At 43.2% G+C, this 6,743-nt stretch overlaps 1 protein-coding gene across 3 annotated transcripts in view; it reads right to left on the reverse strand.

Moving 5' to 3' along the window:
* Mtus1 (microtubule associated scaffold protein 1) overlaps window positions 1–3,865 on the reverse strand; it is a 150,179-nt gene extending 146,314 nt beyond the window's left edge. For 2 of the 3 annotated variants that reach the window (XM_021218675.2, XM_029532080.1), the window contains exon 1: window positions 3,006–3,281. The gene's annotated coding sequence lies outside the window, so the exon portion shown is untranslated. Of the gene's footprint in view, window positions 1–3,005; window positions 3,282–3,414 lie in introns of those variants that run through there. The other variant, XM_029532078.1, reaches the window with a different exon arrangement.
* Between the last annotated feature and the right edge of the window lie 2,878 nt (window positions 3,866–6,743).

Genomic DNA, 6,743 nt, shown 5'->3' on the forward strand with positions numbered 1-6,743 from the left:
TCAAATCCCAGCAACCACATGGTGGCTCACAACCACCCATAATGAGATCTGAAGTCAGTTACAGTGTACCTATGTATAATAATAAATAAATAAAAATCTTAAAAAAAAAAAAAGGTACACACATGGAATCATCTGATCAAGGTTTCAAGTACTACAAATACCTAGATTCAGATTGTCTTGATCATTTTCTCAGCTTTAGGGTAGGGCAAGGCAAGACGTGATAAGCTTCCTGTCCCATTCTATGGATGTGTTCAACTCAAGGTTTTAGAGTAATTGCAGGGCTTTCTGGACAGAGAGATGAAAAAATGTCCTAAAGCTTAAATAGATGGCTTCAAGATTCCTCAGGTCCCAAAGAATCAGGAAAATCCTCACCCAATATCTGTACACAGTTTCCCTAAGTGTTCTGATCTGATTGAGGGCAGGTGCTTACAAAGGACCCAAAGAGGACACTAGTTCCCTAGGGAGCTGGAGTTACAGGCAATTTGTGGGCTTCCTGATGTGGGGGCTGGAAACTAAACCCAGATCTTCTGGAAGCAGACTGTGCCATTTCTCCAGCCCTAAGAACATCCTAATGACATATACCAGTCTCGACAATTTGTCATCAACACGTGCAAAAGAAAAAAAAAATTGCACAACAGTAGCTACTGCAGAATGTAGAAGCTGTAGTCATAGTTCCAGAAGTGACAGCCATATGTGTTTCTTAAACTGTGATTCAGAACTCCTTAAAATCCATTTTGGGAAAACCCAGCATGTTTGACAACACTGAAGTATACTTCTGGAAGTCAACACATTTATAAATGTGTTTATAGGGCAAACACAAATTGAGGAAAATATTTGCAGTATGAACAGATATATGCCAACGGCCTGAAGGAGGTTTTTATAAGTAGAAAAATGCCAATATCCCAAGAGGAAAATGTGATGCTACACTGAAATAAAAAGAAAACTATCCTGATGTAGTAGTGCATGCCTTTAATCCCAGCACTTGGGAGGCAGAGGCAAGCAGATCTCTGAGTTCAAGGCCAGTCTGGTTTATAAGACAAATTCAAAGACAGTCAAGGCTACACAGAGAAACTCTGTCTCAAAATGAAAAGAAAACAAGAAAAGAAACTGGAAACACATGTGGGGTACTTGATAACATTTGCAATCATAGAAATGGAAACTTAAATACAAAGATTGCACTCTTCACCTATAAAGCTGGCAATAATACTTCCTTTTAAGGGTGGAGTAGTTACCTGTGTTGAAAAGAAGGCAACACAAGAGCCCAATTCCTGTCTGCTTAGTTTGACTAAGGAGTTTTGGAGACCAAAGTTCAATATTTTAAAAGAAACTTTTGCATCACTAATTGTGATTTCCAAGGACTTTATCCTAAGGAAACCTACCTCGCATACAAATTTTTTAAAAAGATAAGTGTTGCAACAGCATATCTAATTATAGTAACTGCAAATGAAAATTCTGCTTGTAAAACAAGGCTACATAAATCGACACATCTATAGATTACAATGTATAACATTAAGATCTTGAAGTCTTTATATAATGGGAGAATTTTCATATCTTACAAAGAAAAAAAATAGATGGTGGGACTGACTCTTACTTTTCTGAATGTACAAACTATATATACAACAGCCATCCATTCCGGCTGAAGTCAGAGCTCTCAGAGTTACTAAGTGACATGCTTCTTAAAAGCTTAATTCCTGTAACTCTAGTTTCCAAAAATCCTGCAAGAAATTTATCCAGAATTTCACAAGCCTAGTTAAACCCTACAAAAATTATCCTTGGATTCCTAACGGTTAATTAAAAGGTACAGACCTCTCCCAAGCACATGGTTTTTTTTCTCCCACATAAATCTAGTTTTTAAAAGGAACAGGTGGGGGGTTGGGGCAGCTCTCAATGATAATCCAGGTGTTTGGTATATACAAAACTCTTCGCTCCATCCATTGAACAAGGGAGTGGGTCACGGGGGCGTACAACATTTTAAAAGTATTTTAAACTAAATTCTATGCCTTCAAAAAAAAAATAAAAGGGCAGGAACAGGTTTTCTTGCATAACTTTTCTTATCGATAAACGTCTTGAGAAATCAATCTGTAAACAAGAGGTTAAACACACCCACACAACAGGATACAGAGTGCCCTAAAGGGACTGCTGGACAGGAGATGAACTATTTAAACTGATAACCTATTTGTAAAACATTCCTTACGGAGGTCTTATGTTCAGCGGAGCACGACCCTACCTCTTTTTTGCCCTCCCACAAGTTGACTCCGGATCCCTGGAATCCACTCCCACCCCCACCGCGCTGTGATTTGATACCTTGATTGAACTCCAATCACCTGGCAAAACATGAAAGCTCTCTTTCCTCCTGTTTTGCCTAAGACTCTGGTTTTAAGACAAACAAAATACACTGTATTTCCTTTGGTAGAACACGAGACAATTTAAAAGTAGCATTTTGCAGAGTGGGTGCCAGTATGCAAGCTATGTTTACAACAATTAAATTTGTCACTTTTACAAGTGAAAAGTGAACAGATCACCCTAGTGGGGGGGGGGGCAAAGACTTCGCGGAAATTCGAGCTAAGTCCACTATTGAGTAATCAATAAGGCGACCCTCAACGTGGGCTTTCCCATACAGTCTGTAAGAACCCGCAGGCTGCAGGGAGTAATACCCGCATAAGGACCTGGGGAACTGCAGTAATTCCCTTTCTCCCATATTTTCTGCCCTGACTGCTGAAGTGGGAATGGGCCCGGCAAGTCGCCCAGCCGGAAGCCTGAGGCTGCCCGGTCCAAAGCCAGAGTCCAGCGCTTGGTGGGCGGCTTTCCCCCGAGGATGCAAACTTGACAGTTGTCCTTTATCCACAGTAAGCCCACCGCCTCGGTCACTTTCAAGGTGACAGCAGAGGCAGCTCGCTGTCCTGCAGGAGCCCCGCGGGCCCCACGTGAGCTCAGCCTCCCCACTCCTCCTACTTTGAAACCCACTAGGACATCCGTCCCCCTCCCCGGAAAGCCAATCCAGTCACCGTGAGTGCGTTGCGGTCGCCGCGCCCCAGCTCCTCGTTCTCCGGAGGTCCCCACCGCGGCCGGGATGGGCGGCAGGATGGGATCCACTCCGCGCTTGCCCGCAGAGCCGGGAAGCCAGCCCTGGGGGAGCCACGGCGTTCCTCACCCTCGGCGGGTCCCGCCTTGGAGGCGTCTGTACCTGGGACTTGCAGTTCGACCCCAACACGCACCAGCACCCTTGGCGGCCAGGCGGGAACCGGGAACCCGGAGCCCGGGCGTCCCAGCCTCCCCGCCCCGGGCCGCCAGGGGGAGGAGCAAAGGCGGAGGATCCCGGGCTGGGTGGCCTCGCCCCTCGCCCGCGGCGGCTCCTAGAGCCCAGACAAAGGCCAGGTGGGGGGCAGAAGGGACAGCGTCCCCCCAAAAACTAACCTGAGAGACGAGCAGGGGTTCCTTGAGGCACAATGACTCCCGCGGAGCTCCACTATGGTCGCCAGCCGGGTCCGGCTCCCTGGCGAAACGTCAACATGCCACAAGCTCCGGGCGTACGTCCTGGATCGCGCTGCACCTGTTGCCACGTGTGTCGCGAAGCCACCGCTGCTGACTGCGCGCCTGGCTGACTGTCCCGCGCGACCCCAAACCATTCACGACCCGGTGGGAAAGCTAAGCTCTGCCGAGCCCAACTTTGGGGCCCCAGGACCGTCGGACAGGCTAGCCAGAGGGAGGATTGGCTCCTCCTGGGTCCCCTCGCAGCCTGGGGTTGGGAGGTGGGAAAGTTGCAGACTTATCAGCGCAAGGGTTTATAAGGAAGCAGCACTGATTGTTCTCGGTGAGTTCCACCTGCGCCCTATATTGTCCTAAGACTTCCGAGCAGATTACCAGCGAGCACCTATTAAAGATTAAAGAAGCCAGCACTCCGACTGTTAGAAGTTCAGATGGGGGTGGGGTTGGAGCTAGGTCTGGCCACTTTAAAGCCAAAGTCCTTGTTCTTGAATCGAACTAAGGAAAGTTCAGCCTCCACTAAGCATATTTTAATATAAGTTTTTTTTCCTCTAAAGATTGATAGCCTGCCTGTAACAGATAAAAACATTCCTGAACATGTCAGACAACCAGAACTCTTAAGTTTAATGTATGCATGTTTGTATACATATATAAAACTACGTGGCCTGGGATTGCTGAAAAAGCATTTTCAGTACATTTCTTGGAGCGCAGCGGCGGGGGGCGGGGGTGGGAGTAGAAACAAGCATCTCAGAGGTTGCCTATACCGCGAATGCTGGATGATCTAATATCTTTGCTGTTTATAGCTTTAAGTGCTTTCACGTGGACAATGATCCATTCTTCGCTCACAAGTAGACCCTGCTGTAAATAGGTTAGATTCTTATCTCTATTATTCGAGTGAGGAAACCGAAGCTCAGAAAAGCCAAGTGACTTGCACATGGTTACACTGTGAGGGAGGGCAAGGCAGGCACAAACCCAGCCGAGCAGGCCCGACTCCCCCATTTTTCCCCCCTCCATATTCCAGTAGATAACACCTCTTGCTTATCTTTGAAATCCCTGTCGTAATATCATCTCTGTCTGACGCTAGGAAAAATCATGTGACTAGTTTTAAAGTGATACAGCATTAAAAACCACATGACAATTCTCCCTTGTGCAAAAGGCACTCAACAAAACAAACCAAAAAAAAAAAAAAAAAAAACACGGATGTTTTTGCTGGCAAGTCATGAGATAATTATGCTAATTAGCAACATGCCTCCTCCTAAGGAAAATCCTCCTTGTGTTAAACATATTATTTACGCCTTTATAAGCCACGTGCCCGAGATGATTTGGCCCAGTATAATACACACACACACACAGATTCCCACCACCACTGCATTCCATTGTGCGACTTAGCATCCATGAATATGGAATCAGTTTTACTTTTTATTTCTGTAAGATAAATTGAGAAAAGAAAACAAAATTTAAAAAAAACCCACTCACTGAAGTAATTGGAGATATATCACAGTTTAGAGGCAGTCACAGTGCAGATGTGACTGTCACTTTATTGAGGGTGTGGAAATCAGAACCTTAGCTTCTCATTGCATTCCCATAATCAGAAGTGATCTGGGGACATCATCAGAGATTCCATCCAGGCAAATAGTCATGAACTAAGGCCTTTTTGGCTTCTCTATCCCTCTTGGTTCTGGGCATGTAGCCATCCATGCTCCTGACCTCTGAACTTGAATGCTGACCTGCTACCCAGTCCAGGATTAAGGATGAGAAGACAACTCTGCAGAACTTTGTGGTCTTAGGTTCTAAAGGGAAGTTAGCATGTTTTATCCTCTGGGATAAAAATGAAAGTTGAAGACTATATTTAAAAATTGCTGTTTCACTTGGCAGAGTGTCAAAGATTGGAACACGCGATAGCCACCGGGTGTGAGTACATGTGAAGAGAGACAGTCAGAGTGCAGATGTAAATGTACCTTATAGTGACTTCCATAGAGGGAAACTCAAAATCCTAATCAAATTACAGATGCACAGGTTATTTTCACTAAAAAAATCCCACAGATGAGAGTTTATCTTATATTACACTTCAGAACTTCCACATGTATAAAGCCTTGTTTATTTCTGCCTTGTGTCCAATAACAACATATTGAAAAACAACATACTGATTAATGAAGAACTCATTATAAGGAGTTTGTTAACTAAAAGTCATGGATGGCATAATCATAAAACAAATCCTATGAAGACTTGAAAAAGAATGACACAGATCTTTTATTATTATTAAATAATCTAAGATACATTGAGTGCATATTTTAAAATGCAAAACAATTATCTACTAGCATGTTGCCATTTATATTAAGCAGAGAAAAATCCATATACTTATATTGTATACCTATTTTATTCCTATGAACAAAATAGTATGTAAAAATACACTTCCAAAATAAACTCCCCAAATAAACTTCAAGAAATTGATATAGCTGGTTGTGTTTTGAAAGGGGAGTCCAGACACCAAAGGGTCAATTTTGAAGAGAAAGTTTTTATTATTTAATATAATTTCACATGTTTTACATTTTGATCCATGTTAATAGTAGACATTTTAAAGATATTCCCCCCCCAACTTGAGATCTGTCGTAAAGAATGAACATGTTGGGCTGGTGAGATGGCTTACCGGTTAAGAGCACTGACTGTTTTTCCAGAGGTCCAGAGTTCAATTCCCAGCAACCACATGGTGGCTCACAACCATCTGTGATGGGATCCAATGCCCTCTTCTGGTGTGTCTGAAGACAGGCAACTGTAAACTCACATACATAACATAAATAAATAAATAAATAAATCTTTTCTTTTCTTTCTTTTTTTTTTTTTTTTTTTTTTTAGAATGACTATGGGGGCTGGAGAGATGGCTCAGCAATTAGAGCACTGACTGTTCTTCTGAAGGTCCTGAGTTCAAATCCCAGTAACCACATGGTGGCTCACAACCATCTATAATGACATCTGATGCCCTCTACTGGTGTGTCTGAAGACAGCTACAGTGTACTTACACATAAATAATAAATAAATCTTTAAAACAAACAAACAAACAAAAAATGACTATGTTTTTCTATTAATAAGATAAAAGATCACATTGCTTGTCCTCTAATCAGGGGGAAACAAAAATGTTGCTTTTAACTTTGCTTCTTCTCTAGTTCATATAAACAAAAAGACTTCCACCCTTGAAGTCTAGCAAATGTGCTGTGATCCTGTTGACAATGGTGAGACTGTCAATTCCTCTCCCTAGCATTGAC

This window comes from Mus pahari, chromosome 19, assembly GCF_900095145.1.
Source record: "Mus pahari chromosome 19, PAHARI_EIJ_v1.1, whole genome shotgun sequence".
Lineage (NCBI taxonomy): Eukaryota > Metazoa > Chordata > Mammalia > Rodentia > Muridae > Mus > Mus pahari.